General features: G+C 36.9%; 2 protein-coding genes across 2 annotated transcripts in view; both read left to right on the top strand.

Annotated features, from left to right (window-relative positions):
• The window catches only part of mia3 (MIA SH3 domain ER export factor 3), a 449841-nt gene that overhangs the window by 185138 nt on the left and 248652 nt on the right, over window positions 1–16051 (top strand). The gene's annotated exons all lie outside the window — the stretch shown is intronic.
• The window catches only part of disp1 (dispatched homolog 1 (Drosophila)), a 156624-nt gene continuing 145774 nt past the window's right edge, over window positions 5202–16051 (top strand). The window contains exon 1 of the mRNA XM_087297843.1: window positions 5202–5295. The gene's annotated coding sequence lies outside the window, so the exon portion shown is untranslated. The remainder of the gene's footprint in view (window positions 5296–16051) is intronic.

Raw genomic sequence — 16051 nt, 5'->3', positions numbered from 1 at the left:
AATTTTACTAGCGCACATTGTTAGCCTAAATGTCAGCTATTAATCTGTGCAAGATAAAGGTGCAGTTGGTAAGTTTGACACTCAGTGGTTGAAGTAGGTATTGCTGTTAGGGATGGGCAGATCGATCCTGAAGTATCGATATTTTCGATACTGGGAATGTATCAAAAAGATCGATCCTTAAGTTAAAGTATCGATCTTTTCTGAGGGGGGGGCAATAATATAATTATTGTCTCAATTATAGCGTCGTGTAATATATAAATATTTATTTAAATATGAACACGAATGGGAACTATAATATTCCTCCTCTGTATCTCTGCTAATAGGTCAGTGTTAGCTCACAGTACAGTAGTACAGACACCACACACCCAGCGCAGGTTGTAAAACTAGAGCACCATGCAACGATTGGCTTATGGCACAGTAGCATAATGACATCATCTGATTAATATTCAATTATCCATGTGAGCAAAATTACGTCAAATTAGCAGTAAACAGTTTGTTAAATATGATACGCAATAACTTTACACCTTGTTGTGGGCTGCATGCTTCGCCCTGTCATGTGTCAAGAGCAGTTTATTTAGTTTTACAGTTAGAGCGGATTTTTACTTATTATAGTAGTATTATAGTTGCCGGTTTTTTAATCGGTGTAAAGAATAACTGGATGTTTACAAAAGCATTTTGATAAAGATGTCTGCAACTTTTGTAAAGCATCAAATCAGCGTCATATTAACTGTCAAAACATGTTTATGACTGCATAAATGTATTATTGCTTTTAAAAAGTTACGTATTGTGCATGTCTATTATCATACACAAATTGTACTAAAGCGATCTAAAAAGTTCATATCAATAAGTTTTCTCTTTGCACCAGCAGGTGGCAGTCTTTGTATTTTCATTTGGGGGGTGCAAATTGCAAGTTTTATTAATATATATATATATATATATATATATATATATATATATATATATATTTTATTTTTTTTTTTTCTTTGATTGAACTGATCCAATCTAATCCTGTTTATATGAATTGAACCTGCTCCCGACCAAGTTTGATTTACCAGAATTGTTGCTACGACAACAATTCTCAGATCAGTTTTGAAGAACGAAACGATCCTGGATTGTGTCAAATCGTCAATAACCAAATCCAGCTAAGTAATCCACGTACGAAGAACAGGGGTCTGTTCTTCGTACGTGGATAACTCAGTTAGCTGGATTTGGATATTGACGATTTGACATGATACAGGATCGTTTCGTTCTTCAAAGCTGATCTGAGAGTTGTTGTCATAGCAACAGTTCTGCTAGCTCAAACCTGATCGGAAGCAGGTTCAATTCATATAAACAGGATTAGATCGGCTCAGTTCAAGCAAAGATAATACAGAAAGTACCGAATTATGATATTTTCTTACAGTAGTAGTTATATACACTTGGGAAAATAGTTAAAAAAAAATTAACTATATATATATAAAGTTATTATTAATAAAATAAATAAAGTTATATTAACAAAACTTATGCAATCTGCACCCTCGAATTGAAAGTACAAAGAGAAAATTTATTGATATTAACTTTTTAGATCGCTTTAGTACAATTTGTGTATGATAATAGAAATGCAGAATATGCGACTTTTTAAAAAAAAGCAATAATACATTTATGCAGTCATAAACATGTTTTGACAGTAAATATGCTGGTGATTTGATGCTTCACAAAAGCTGCAGACGCCTTTACCAATATCAAAATGCTTTTGTAAACATCCAGTTATTCCATACAGCGATTAAAAAACGGCTACTGTAATAAAGAAAATCTTCTTTAAATGTAGAACTAAATACATTGATATGCATTGAAATACATGATAAATACTCTTGACACATGAAAGTGTAAAGCCTGCAGTTCACAACATATGTGTAAAGTTATTGCGTATCATATTTAACAAACCGTCGACTGCTAATTTGATGTAATTTAGCTCACATGGATAATTGAATATTAATCAGATGATGTCATTACGCTACTGTGCTGTCAGCCAATCGCTGCATTGCTGATCATGATTTCGAGGATCGATAGATCTGTCCTTCACAACACACGCAGCGATCTCAGATCAGTTTATCCAGACATTCTAATCTGATTCGCGAACTTGTTTGAAGAACCAAATTAGCGAGAGATCAGTTATCAAGATTAAAAGATCCGGGATCTGCCAAATCATCTTAGATCATTTAAGCGAGGTAGGAAGAACGGACCCCAGACCCCTGGATCAAAACAAACGCAAGCGCAGGTTGTTAGATTGACGACATCAACAGCAGTGTGCCTGACTGTCAAGCCTAAAGGCTGTCCTAACCAACACCTGAAGTTTATATTTTAGAAACTTTTATTTGTCACATCTGAACAACAGAAAACTGACAACGATCAGCTCAGGTACACCTCATGTGCTTTATTCTGTGTTAAATGCTAATCGGCTTGTTAATTGGTGACGTGTTGGCAGTGGTGTAAAGTAACTAATTACAAATACTCAAATTACTGTAATTGAGTAGTTTTTCTCAGAAATTGTAATTTACCAAGTAGTTTTAAGAATGTGTGCTTTTACTTTGCCTTGAGTTCATTTCTAGTGCAGTATCGGCACTTTTACTCCATTACTGTCCTTCAACCTGCAGTCACTACTTTATTTTCTCTTGTCTATGTGGATTAGAAAAATCAGTCCTGTGATTCCCGTCCAATCAAATCACACATAGAAGGTAAATCACATCATAGTAAACTACTTCAAGACATGAGCGCTCTATAATTGCAGCAAACTGTTTGGAAGCATTTAAAGTGTCCAAGATGTTCAAAATCTTTACACTCATTGACCCAGAGACTGTTTAGATCAGGGAGGCCCAAACACAGTCCTGCGTCCGACACTAACATGTCATTTTCACGGACACAGCTGCTTTAGAACTTCAAATGTTTTTCAAAAATATGAGAACATTAATTCATTATAGATTTCCAGTCCTTTGTAATGGTCGTCACACACACACACACAAATGTACCCCTACATAAGGAACCCAAACAGTATATTATGTCTTAACTCTAAAAATGAAAAAAAAAAGATATTACACTCTTGTGAGGTTCGAACTCGTGTCGGTGGCTTCAAAACATAATGTGCTAATCGCTAGACTACGATGACGCTGTTAAGCTGCACACTGTTATCTGCTGCTATTGATGTCTACCCTTTTTGTACCCTACTCTTTTTTTTTCTCCCCTTTTTAGATTTCTGATCAAGTTATGTCCGATTTATTAATGTAGTGAATCCTCTAATTTTCACTGAGCAGGTGTAATATTCATTAATATTAATAAATATTCACTACGGTGCCGCTGTTTGGGGTGGAATGTGGTGCAGCCCGCAGGTTAATAATGCTGCATTTTGATCACGGGGCTGCGAGAAAATAAATAAAAAGAGCGGAGCTGCGGCAAAATAATGAATAAAAAGAGTCAGGCTATGGTCAAATAAACAAATACATGAAAAAACTGCTGAGAGTGCAAGCAGCGGACCGGAGTGCAAAAAAACGGACCGGCCAACCGGGAATTCTCCCGGTTTTCCCTATTAGCCTATCCGGGCCTATTCAGCATCTACATTTGATCATGTTAAAGAGGTTTAATATGTGTTCATTAGATTATAAACTTTACCATTTGGCTGGGGTGCAGTGAGTGCACTATTCTGTGCTTCTGAATGGCTGTATTTACATTTCTGTCATGTTTCGTCCGGTGCAAACAGCCCAATTGCTCATCACTGCATCATGTAGGGTGTTGTCAGGATACGGGGTTACAATGTAACCTGCTCACCTAATGTTTACATTCGTAGTATTTATATTACTTGCTAATTAATAATGTGGAATCAGGTGGAACTCTGAATCTGCGTCTCATTTCAGAGGCCCCGTTTACACTAATGCGTTTTAGTTTGAAAACGCATAAGTCTTGCTACGGTTACGCCATCCGTTCACACTACGCTGGAGTTTTCGAGCATCAAAAACAGAGTGTTTTGGAAACGCTGAAGAGGCTGTTTTCATTCTGAAACGCTGCTGCTCCGTCTCAGTGTGGATGGGGAAAACAGACATCTGAAAACGGCTGCCGACATTCGCTACCTGATTGGTGCTTTTGTGTCATTGCGTATCCTTCCCTTATTCGTCAAGCCCCTATCACATGACTATAACACATGGCTTTAACGCTACCAGAAGACAGCAGACCAGCCTTCACTGTAAACAACAACACGGACACAGATGGGAGCGTTGTTTGCACTATTGTCTGTTTTAGGCGCCATTGTGCAGTTATTCATTTGTTATGTTTAGTATCAACTCGACCTCGTCGTCTGTCCACAAAAATACCTCTCTTGCTTTCTTTGCCATCGCGTTCATTGTTCATTGCGCATGCCCAGAGTGCGCGAATGGTCACGTGATATACGTTTTTGGTGGCGCAGTGTGGACGGAGATATGTTCAGAAACGCTTGTGTGGACGTGGATCGTTTTTGATCTAAAACGCCGTTTTTAAACTAAAACGCACTAGTGTAAACGGGACCAGAGTCTGCTGCTGTCCACCGGAGGTCTCATTTTCAGTCACAGACGCTTTGTAATCCTTCCAGACTGAATGAAGGAAATACGCTGTTTTCCACCAAGGTAACCTGAGATGCTGAAATATTAATGGCTAAACTGAAAATGGGTGGGTTAAATGACCAAAACAAAGACAGATGTTGTCACACGTAACGCACATGTTCAAAGCAGAATATCTGACTTCAGCATTGTTTCTCAGATAAACAAGAATGTTCACTGAGCATGTTTCTGAAATATCTGCAAACATATGATGCTGCTTTTATGCTTTGCTTCTCTCTCAAGGCTGTTTATGCTAATGTGGGACAGATCGTCACTAATGAGCGGGCCTTTCCACCTCTGATGACACCTACAAAGGGAGAATGTCAATCAAAGTGTTTCTGCAGACAATCAAGTGTGATCATAACACATATATTCTAAGAATACATTTTTACTATTAGAGGCTGGTTATATTCACACACTGCTGACACACAACCTCATATAAAACTTCATTTTACATAATAGTTCCCCTTTAAAAAAAAAAAGTACGCATGTCATACTTCTAGGGTGTAGTGTGCAGTACGGTGGACTGTGATTTGGAACGCTTGTCCGGCTGATCTGCGCAGGTCCAGCGTGTATGTTGTCGGGAATAGGGATCTGCCCCTCACTTCCTGTAGTTCCTTCCCACCTTCCCGACCAAACAACCGGTCCCGTACTGCGTATTATCAGCGATCACGGACACGCTCGTGCTGGTTCTCCGGTAAGACGCACTCATGTTTGTTTGTGTGTTTGTCCGTTATGTCGCGCGTTTGTCCGTTATGACGTGTGTAACGTAAATCAGTGCTGCTCCGCCGCGCTTCTTCTCTCTGTCTCTCACTGTGTGTGTCTTCAGATTTAAGTAAGTGGAAAAATCTCCTGTTTTAAAGTGTTCAGAGCTCAACTTTGCGGGTTTTTGGTGTGGGTTTGTGAGGTTGTGTGTTGTCGGGATAAAGCTGGATGTGTATTGGTGTTGTGTGTGTGTTTCAGATGCTTGTATTGTTGAGTAACGTTAGAGATGCAGTCAGTATTGTTATGCAGGACTATCTCTGTCTCTCTATGTGTGTGTGTGTGTGTGTGTGTGTGTGTGTGTGTGTGTGTGTGTGTGTGTGTGTTTACTTTTCCCATGAAACTGTTGCGGTCCACAAACACCCCTCATGTTATAGTATAGCTATGTGTTTCAACTTATGGTCTCAACATTCAGCTTCATTATTAATATTGGCGTAATGCAGGGCTCAACGATAAGGATGGCCCGGGGCCAGTATGTGAGACGCTCGGGACAGTAGACAGGGTCATTACTGGCCCGATTGGGGCTGCCTTGTCACTAAAGTTTAATTTGCCTGTGACTATTTGTCAATTGCGTGTAAATACAGTCTTAGAATCGAGAAACAGTTTGGATTTTTAAGCCTTCGAATGCTACCTTCTCTGTGATGTGGTTAGCACTATCCGCTTGTTAAGTGGTGACGTGTTTGTGACGTATGTAATACTGTTTCCGAGCCGCCATTCATTTGAGTGGAGAAATCATTCGTTTATAATCACGTTTTATTCCTATCGCACATTAAAGTTAATTTTATATAAAGTCATAGTGTAAACAACAATCTCTGGGCTTGCTGCATCACAAATACCAAAAATTTAACAATTTATAAAAAAATGAATCACTTTCTGGCCATCGGATATTAGGCATGGACATATACTGCGATCGTGATTTTCGAAACCATTAAATCACTTTGTAAACGTTTATTATTACCATTTCATGAGTCTCCCCATTCAGTTGAATAGAGCGCTTGGACCCGGAAGCCGCTTCGCGTGACGTCACACTTAACAAGCGGATATTGGGTTTTGGTTCCTCTTATCTGATTGGACGTTTTGAGCATGTTATTTTTTTTTTACATAACAACCAGTACAGTGAGGAGACGGCAACATCAAATGATGAAGCTAAAAGAAAACACTTGTTTTGAACTTCTTGGAAGTAGACATTGCGAGGGTACACCGCGACCAAATTGCTTAGAATGACCAAGAGGCGACACTCAATAGAACGTTCCATTGCAACAGCAGCGCCCAGCAACAGCCTCGGATTCCACCATTTTGGAGTGAAAGCAATCGGCCGTCCATTGGATCGTATTGCTGTCGCGATGGCAAGCAGCTGCTTTGTTTTTTATTTTGTTATTTGACAAGTGCATTAAAGCTGAGACACAACCTGAAAGATAATACAACATTTACCATCACAATCATCAGCACTTTTAATAGTTTATTTTACAGACTTGTAATATGCTGTTGTTCTATTGGAGTTTTCATTCCAAAATGGCCACAGCACCATCTATTGGCTGTTTCCCAAATTGCATTAGAGTGTTGCCTCTTGGTGATTCTATCATACCTGTCAACATTGGGATGTGAAAATAAGGGATATGCCCACCATAATAAGGGATTCCCCCAACACCCCCCCCTCCCCCTTAAAAAAATCCCCAAATTACTAAATTTGTTCCTTTGGAGCTGTTTCGTTGTTAATAAACAGTTAAATGGTCAGTTATGTGTTTTAAATTATTATTAAAAACATAAAAATAAATATATACATTAGCAGCAAATACATTAACAGTTCAGCTTATTAAAATTAATAGCTATTATAATGAAACAGAATCAAGCTATCAATCTCATTAGCCGTTTCTCCACTTTATAACTTAAACATTCTGATTAAAGAGCAACGAATGAATCTGGCATTTAATAAGATTTTTTATTACATTAAATAAGAAAGCAAGCAATAAAGCGAAAGCACAGAAGACTCTAGTTTTAGAGCAAGGGGCGACCCCTGGTGGTTCGGCGGTATGGGTTGTGTATAGGGAAGCTTGACTGTTCAGAGAAAGTCTGAAAATACGGGAGAAATACGGGAAAATACCTTTAAGGGATGATAACGGGATAGAACGGTAAAATACAGGAGAATCCCGGGAAAAACGGGAGGGTTGACAGGTATGGATTATATGCCAGTGGTGGGCAAACTTTTTAGACCCGAGGGCCACATCAAGTTTTGCGAACCAAGTGAAGGGCCACATGTCAAATTCTTAAAAAATAACTTATTTATAGTGGCAGTATGCATAAAAATGTAATATCGGACAGAAACACGTCACATTAACACAAAACAGGTTTTTTAAATATTATTAAGTCAAATTAATTTGCACTGCTATTTATATTTACTTATCAATCTTCATAAAACAATAAAATAATCCCTTATGAAATATAATAATAATAATAATAATAATAATGTAATAATATGTACAGTGGAGACTAGCAAATATTGTCTAATAGAAAAAATATCATATTAACACGTTAAAAATAATTCTTCAAGTTTACTATTCAGTCAAATTTACAATAATCTATTTTACACTGCTTTTAGAATATACAGATCAATCATCATACAACTTGATAAAACCACAAATCTTTGATAAAAGGACTTTTTTAAGTGTATATATTTGCATGGAAAAAATATATTCTATGACTAAAATTAACACATTTAACCAGCAATAATTATATAATTTGATTGAGTCAAATTCACATTAATCTCATTTGAGCTTGTATTAATGTGCTCATATCAATCATTATAAAACTATGAAATAAAACGGAAGAAGAATCTTAGTCTTTGTTATACCAAGTCATGTTATTATGAGTGTTAATGTGAACAACGAGCCTGGTCCCCTCTCTTCGCAAGGGTGTCAGTCTAAAGTCTGTTACGGCAAAAACGCGAGATGCTGCAGGCAGTTAAAACCATAGACTGGTTAAAACACGAGGCGTGCAGGACGCATAAGCAGCGCGCAAAACATAACCCCCGCGGCCGTTAGTAAACCACTCAAAAGAGGCGCCTCTTAACGCATAAAGCGTGTTCGGTCATTAACTGTCGAGTGCATTTTAATATCCGAGAGTGTGTTGTAATTCTACTGGTTGCACTTACTGTACCGCATGCAATACTGCCATCACATGGCGTTCACTTGTAATTGCATCATTAATTTACTTATTCTAAACCAAACCTTCTCAGAAGCAGCATTTTAAAAACTCCCTCGCGGGCCCGATGAAAGTGTTCAGCGGGCCGCAGTTTGCCCACCTCTGTTCTATGCTCTTTGCCACGACTAAAAAACAAGAAGTGATGTTTTGTACAGTTTGCCATCAGTTTGGCAGGTCAGCCACTTCTGTTTTGCAATAAAATTTCAATTTCCAAACACATTTTCCACACTGCTACTTTTGTTTGCATAACACTTTGAATTTTGCTCATTATACATTAATTAACATTTTTGTAATATTTAAATTCTAGATTCACAAACATTTTTCACAAATTTGTGGCTGAGAAATAGCTATTAACTTTTTTTTTGGTTAGGCCAAAGAAAATATTGGCAGGGCAAGTAAAAATCTGAACCACTGTCCCGATTGGGCCAGTATAAAAAATCCTTAGCGTTGAACCCTGTAACGTTTATATTGACAGAGAGCATCAGGAAACATCTCAAAGACATGTGCAGGTCAGATTTCACCCCAAATGAAAAGTAGGAGACATACAGTGAGGTATAAAAACTGTATTCAGGACATTCTGCCAGAAACCTACATTATCTGTACCTGAAATAAACACAAATACAGTGAATTTCATCCCCAACAATAACTAATGCCTGGTTCAGACTGTGTGATTTTAGCCCCGATTTTGTCTCGCCGACAGGTTTTGACAAATCGCAGACAAATGCCTGAAATCACAGGCAAATCTCTGCTCGTGCACGTGAGTGACAATCACACAGTATGAACGATCAAAGACGCGATCTGAGAGAATCGCCGATGAGTCGCCGATGCCTGCCAGATATTTGCCGTGCTGAATATCTGGAGCTGTCGGCGATTCAAATCATGCCGTGTGAATTGAGTTTTGACTGAAAATAACATCAGCGATCGCCTACAGCCAATGAGAGAGCGGCATTCACTTGTGTGTGTGTGTGTGTATACCTGCTGCAGGTCAGCGGGAGGCTGGGGGAGAAGTTAAAAGCGCTCATTTTCGGTTTATTTGGACCCACGAAATGGAGGAAAAACTAGTGGAGGTTTGACAGGACACAGGAGCAACTGTGTCTGTTTGACGTTTCATACAGAAAGAAATTAGTGTATTATCAACGTTGAGGAGAAATGGCTCATTCCCTTTAAACACAGGTGAGCAAACATGTACATGTTCTACCCCATTAAAGGATTCTTTCTCATTATGTAGTTAATAACAAAAGATATACGATGTGTTTTTGGCTGTGAGATGTAGTTTGGACGAAGTTGTCGGTGATTCTTCCTATAGTAAAGTCATGCAATGTGAAAGTCCCTGTCGCCGATCGTCTTGCAGTGTAAACAAAGCAGCGACGAAACGCTAGCCCAGATAGTCAAGCAGTGTGAAAACATCTCTGACACGACTACTCTGAAAATCATGCAGTCTGAACTCTGCATAAAATGGACTGATGGTTGATTTCTGTGAGTTGTTCCGTAAAGGGATATGTCATTCATTTGGTTCTCAGATTTTTGTTCTTTATTTAAAACACTTTAAATGTACAAACCCTGTCATTGTCCTCAGCCCAATTTAACTTTTAGTGAACCGTAGTTTTGTTGTGCTAAAACTGTTATTTAGAAGAAAAATACTTCAGAAATAGAATTTTAAGTTGTTATCATTCACATAAAGTAATTAAAAACATGACATTTTGAATAAATTCTACAAATAAATACTATTTTGTCCCCTTGTTTTGGTCAGTCCTGTCACATTTGTGTTAAATTTAACATAAAATGCATACAATACATTCAGGCTATGAAGTGACATCATTTGATGGAGAAGATGGACAGTGAGGTTAAAGGTTAGGCCTGTCACATTTTTATAAGGGAAATTGTACCTTTCTGGTAGAATGTCCTATAAGCGATTGCATTTTAATGACATAACCTTTGACAATTGAAGAAAAAAAGATATGTATTATGTCTATCTGTCTATCTGTCTGTCTGTCTGTCCGTCTGTCCGTCTATCTTGTAAATATTTAATTTCATTGTAATTTATTTTTAGACATATTATATTTATTGCAAAGTGTTTGTTTTTTATTTTGTTTTGTAATTTTAGGTATATGAATTCAAAAGTTTTATACATGAAATTATATGAAGCAGTTTATCAAATAATTAAATAAAATCCAATTAATAAATACTTTATTTATTGTACTTCATTTAATTTTTCACAAAAACGCTTCATAAACAAATGAAGTAGGTAGGTGGATGGATAGAATGATAGATGGATAGACAGACAGACAGACTGTCAGGACGACAGACGGACATATCAAATTAAAATGGTTTAAAAATAAAGAAAATTCTTACGATATTTTTGCCTTTTTAGCAAATATTTCATTTATTGTATTTACTAAAAAATTAAAATAAGGTCAGAAACATTTCCTTGTCATCTAGCTGAAATAAAATATATTTTAAAAAATATAAAAAAAAGTTTTATATTTTTAAAACATTTTATATTGACATATGTCTGTATGTCTGTCAGTCTGTCTATCTATCTAGTAAATATTTCTTTCCTTGTATTAAGTTTTTGTACATTATAATTTGTTTCAGTGTTTTTTTATTTTGATTTGTAATTTTAGTTATTTTTAGTTGCATTAAGTACATTTACAGTATGCACAATTTTTACGTGTGTGTATAGTTGTGTTTTGATATGAATAAAAAGTTTAATATATCAAATTTTTTAAAGCATTTTTTAAAAATAATTAAATAAAATACAATCAAATATTTAATAAAAAAAAATCTAAAATGTAAGAAATATTTCCTCGTCAACTAGCTGAAATAAAATATATTTTAAAATTAAAACAAATGTTTTTTTTATTTTTAAACCATTGGACATGTCTATCTGTCTGTCTGTCCGTCCGTCCGTCTATCTATCCATCTATCTATCCGTCCATTCATTTATCCATCCATCCATCCATCAATCCATCCATCCATTGTCCATCCATACATCCGTCCGTCCGTCTATCCCTCCGTCCATCTATCCATCTACATATCCATCCATCCATCCATTTATCCATCAATCTATCCATCTACATATCCATCCATCCATTTGTCTATTCGTCTATCTGATCTGTCCATCCATTCTTCCGTCCTTTCATCCCTCTATCCATTTGTCAGTTCATCCGTCAGTTTATCCATCCATCCATCCATCCATTTGTCTATCTATATATCTTGTTTGTCTGTCTGTCTGTCCATCAGTCCATCCATCCATCCGCCTATGTGTCCATCTGTCCATTGTCTATCCATCATCTATCTATCCCTCCGTCCATCGTCTATCCGTCTGCCTATATATATATATATATATATATATATATATATATATTTATATCCATCTATCTATCCGTCTATATATTTGTCTATCCATCCGACTATCTATCCATCTATCTATCCGTCCATTCATTTATCCATCCATCCATCCATCCATCCATCAATCCATCCATCCATTGTCCATCCATACATCCGTCCGTCCGTCTATCCCTCCGTCCATCTATCCATCTACATATCCATCCATCCATCCATCCATCCATCCATTTATCCATCAATCTATCCATCTACATATCCATCCATCCATTTGTCTATTCGTCTATCTGATCTGTCCATCCATTCTTCCGTCCTTTCATCCCTCTATCCATTTGTCAGTTCATCCGTCAGTTTATCCATCCATCCATCCATCCATCCATTTGTCTATCTATATATCTTGTTTGTCTGTCTGTCTGTCCATCAGTCCATCCATCCATCCGCAGGGGTGATAGCGTTCCGGCACCACGCCGGATTTCCGGCGTACTGTGGCTGCGGGGGAAAAAAAATCAGGTTGACGGATATTGATCTGTCATTTCTCTAGATTCACAGAATTCACTCACTGCTGAAAGCGCCGGATTGGTTTTTATTAAGTGCCATTTTGTGTGCTCGTGAATCATCTTTTGAGTGTAGACGCCATGTAAATAAAAGATTAATTGTGTAATTTAGAGAGCTTTATAAATTATAACGGATCTTTGTGAGATCTCTATGAACTAAGTGACGCTTTTTAGTGATAATAAGAGGAGCGTGCTTTGCACTTTCCAGGCTATAATCCATTCAGAATTTGTATGAAACTTTCGTTTTCGGCACATATACGCTGATATGTTTTGGGAATGGCATCTGCATATTTACGCTGGGTTTATTCTCGAAATAACGGTGAAGCAATAGACGGGACAAAAATATATTTCCCCCTTCTCCTTAAACAACTTGTTTCAGCTATGAAATAGTTCAGTTTTGTATGTAGCCTAATGGCAAAGTGTTTATATTTAGTTTCGTTTTTTATTCAGCTTATTTAGAAAAACGTTTGGAGCATTTTTTATTCGTTAAAAATAAGTTTTTTTTTAACGAACAGCGCCCAGCGGAAGACCATCATTGTCTGTTTGATCAGTTTGCCTTCTCAGATCATCACGACTTGCCTAAAATAAAAGATATAAAACAGTTCAAGTATAAAACAATGGTAGCTTAAACGTTAAAGAATGTGTGCTATTAGGCGCATAGTTTGCTTATAAAAAGCTTGCAGGACATCGAGGCGCCAGAGCAATCACTTGCATTTTTTCAGTGGGAGCAATTTAAAGTTATCCGTCATTTTTGCTCACAAAGTACGAGTAATACATCAAAAAACGTTACAGCGTTTTTATAAAATAAAGAAAACCAAAATTATGCGCTTTCTGTCGTCAGGTTTTTGAACAGGAGCGCTTAACAAAATGAAGCAAAATGTATATGCCTCACAGACATAATAAATATATTTATAGAAAGCTTTAAATTATTACTTAACGAAATAAAACAAATCGAAAACAAAAAAACTCCTTCATGTAATCCGTAAAGATGAACTTCTCTCTAAAGGCGAGTCCAAGAGGAGATTGCCAGTCAGGATCTTTGCGACTCAGAATAAGTTTATTAATAAATAATTATGATATGATCCTTACTCTTTCCTCGACACATTCATGGTTATTTGTTTTTGCCGGTGCTTGGGGCGAGTTTTAGCTTATTGTGTGCGCTTGAACGCGGTTTCACAGTAGCAGTTTTAACATGGAGTGACACGACATCTGACGTACAGATGACACTGGCACATGCCACTGAGTGTAGTGACACTTCCGGTGGCAAAACCATATTTAATCATTACGCGACTTTTAACCTAATTTATCGCGTCGCAAGTTAGTTTATTTGCTGAGCTACTCTTTTAATTTAAACGCATTTATTTTATGTATTCGTAGTCATACTTCCGTACGTAATATAGTCATTTGACAGTACATGTCAGTCAAATTTATTGTGGCATGCTTATGTACGGGAGGGGTTACACTTATCTGTTGTACTGTATATTATTGCATCCTGGCAGTTCCTTTGTTCCCTACAATATGGACTTCTCTATGTTTTTAATTCATTCATTTATTTTATTATTTAACTTATTTTCATTTTAAGGTATTTTAAATAATATCCTTTAAAAAGTTATAATAAAATGCATGTTGAAAACTCATAACATATATGCATGTAAGATAACAGGTGTCATTTGTCTAATGATTTTTAAATATTAAAGCAAAGAGACTTATAAGATTAATGTGCTTATAACGTGCTTATACTGACACCTACTGGCACATGTCACAAGATCACTGACACTGGCATGTGTCACTGACATTACTGGCATGTGTCTAAAAAGAGCCGCTTGACAATAATGATGATCAGGGTTACACATAGGCTGTTAATATATTTGGGCCCAGGGGCCCACAAGTTATGTGTTAAAAGTGCGTTGCATACATAGTACCCCCACCCCTACTCACCTCAGGGGCAAGGAAAAAAAGTTCAGGCTCAGGAATTTTTTCCACTATCAGCCCTGCATCCGCCTATGTGTCCATCTGTCCATTGTCTATCCATCATCTATCTATCCCTCCGTCCATCGTCTATCCGTCTGCCTATATATATATATATATATATATATATATATATATATATATATATATATATATATATATATATATATATATATATATATATATATATATATCCATCTATCTATCCGTCTATATATTTGTCTATCCATCCGACTATCTATCCATCTATCTCTTTGTTTATCTATCCGTCTATCCATCTATGATCTAAGATCTAAACATATTTTCAACACCTCCTATACAAAATGACTCCCCAATATGAGTCCGAAATCTAGACAAAAAACTTGATGACTAATTAGAAAAGTATTTAAACATGTTGGTCATTTGTGTAAACCCTGTTTGTTTCCATCCAGTAAATGTGAAACCCTGAGCATGTATTGGGTGTGTGTAGCGTCTCTTTTTCCTCATCTGTCCTCTGATATGTTGCTGTTTGACTTGTTTGTGACTCGGATTGTAAATGCTCCACTGAAGTGTCCTTGTCTTGGCCTTGATGTTGAAGCGTCCGCTCGGCCTGATATATGGAGTCTGGGAATGACTTCAGGATTTCTTCAGCGCATCTGGATCTGTGCACCTGGATTACTGATTAATTTCCCCCCATTGTTTGCTGTAATACTTCATCTGTAATTCAGGACATGAGAAATGAGCTCGATCGGCCGAGACGCTCAGAGTTCAGCCATGTTTCTCAGGGCCTTTCCTCTCAAAACATGGAAATGTTTATGCCGTTATATAGTCTCGGCCATACGCTGCCAGGCCACTCGCTATGAAAAATGCAGCCAAATGGGAATTTAATTGAAGTTGACAAAAAGATTTTTTCCCTCAAGCCAAGATTTCGCAAGTGCAGCCAAAACAAAGTAAGAGTGACAGAAGGAGAGAGAAAAAACTGATGTTCAGCTTCTCCTTATGTAAACTATTATATAGAATTCACTTTACGTGCACAGGAGAAGACAGCATGGTGGACTGCACAGAAGAAAATGGCCAGATCTTATTCTTTGTTGTTTGATCTTTCTTTAAGCTTATGTAAGTGAAACCATATTCAGGTTTTAAGTAAAATTAAATGAAAAAGTGCGTGCATACGTGCGTGCGTGCGTTTGCGTGCGTGCGTGTGTGTGCGTGCGTGCGTGCGTGCGTGCGTGCGTGCGTGCATACTTTTTAGGGAACCCCTCGAAGATGAGATGGTTCATTCCATTTAATAAATTCAAATAAAAATTGAAATGGATGTTTAAATAAAATACAAAATATACATTTATTGTTTGAAAATACTTTCATTTTAATTTATTTAACATTTTATTTATCATTTATATATAAAATCATATTTCTAAAAAAAATTCTAATCTGAATTATTTTTGTAAGAATTTTTAAACATCCATCCGTCCATCCATCCACACTGTAAAAAAGTTGACTGGACCTAATATTTTAAGGCAACAAACATTTGAGTTTATTCAACTAAAATAGATCAAGTGCAGTAATTGGGTTGCAAGTTGAGTCAACTCAAAAGTGTCCTGAAGTTTGTTGCCTTAAGTTAAGTCAACTTTTTTTTTCTGTCTGTCT

The sequence above is a fragment of the Danio rerio genome, chromosome 20, assembly GCF_052040795.2.
Source record: "Danio rerio strain M-AB ecotype USA chromosome 20, GRCz13ab, whole genome shotgun sequence".
Classification (NCBI taxonomy): domain Eukaryota; kingdom Metazoa; phylum Chordata; class Actinopteri; order Cypriniformes; family Danionidae; genus Danio; species Danio rerio.
Note: the sequence above shows the minus strand (reverse complement) of the source record. Positions and strands in the feature narration are given on the sequence as shown.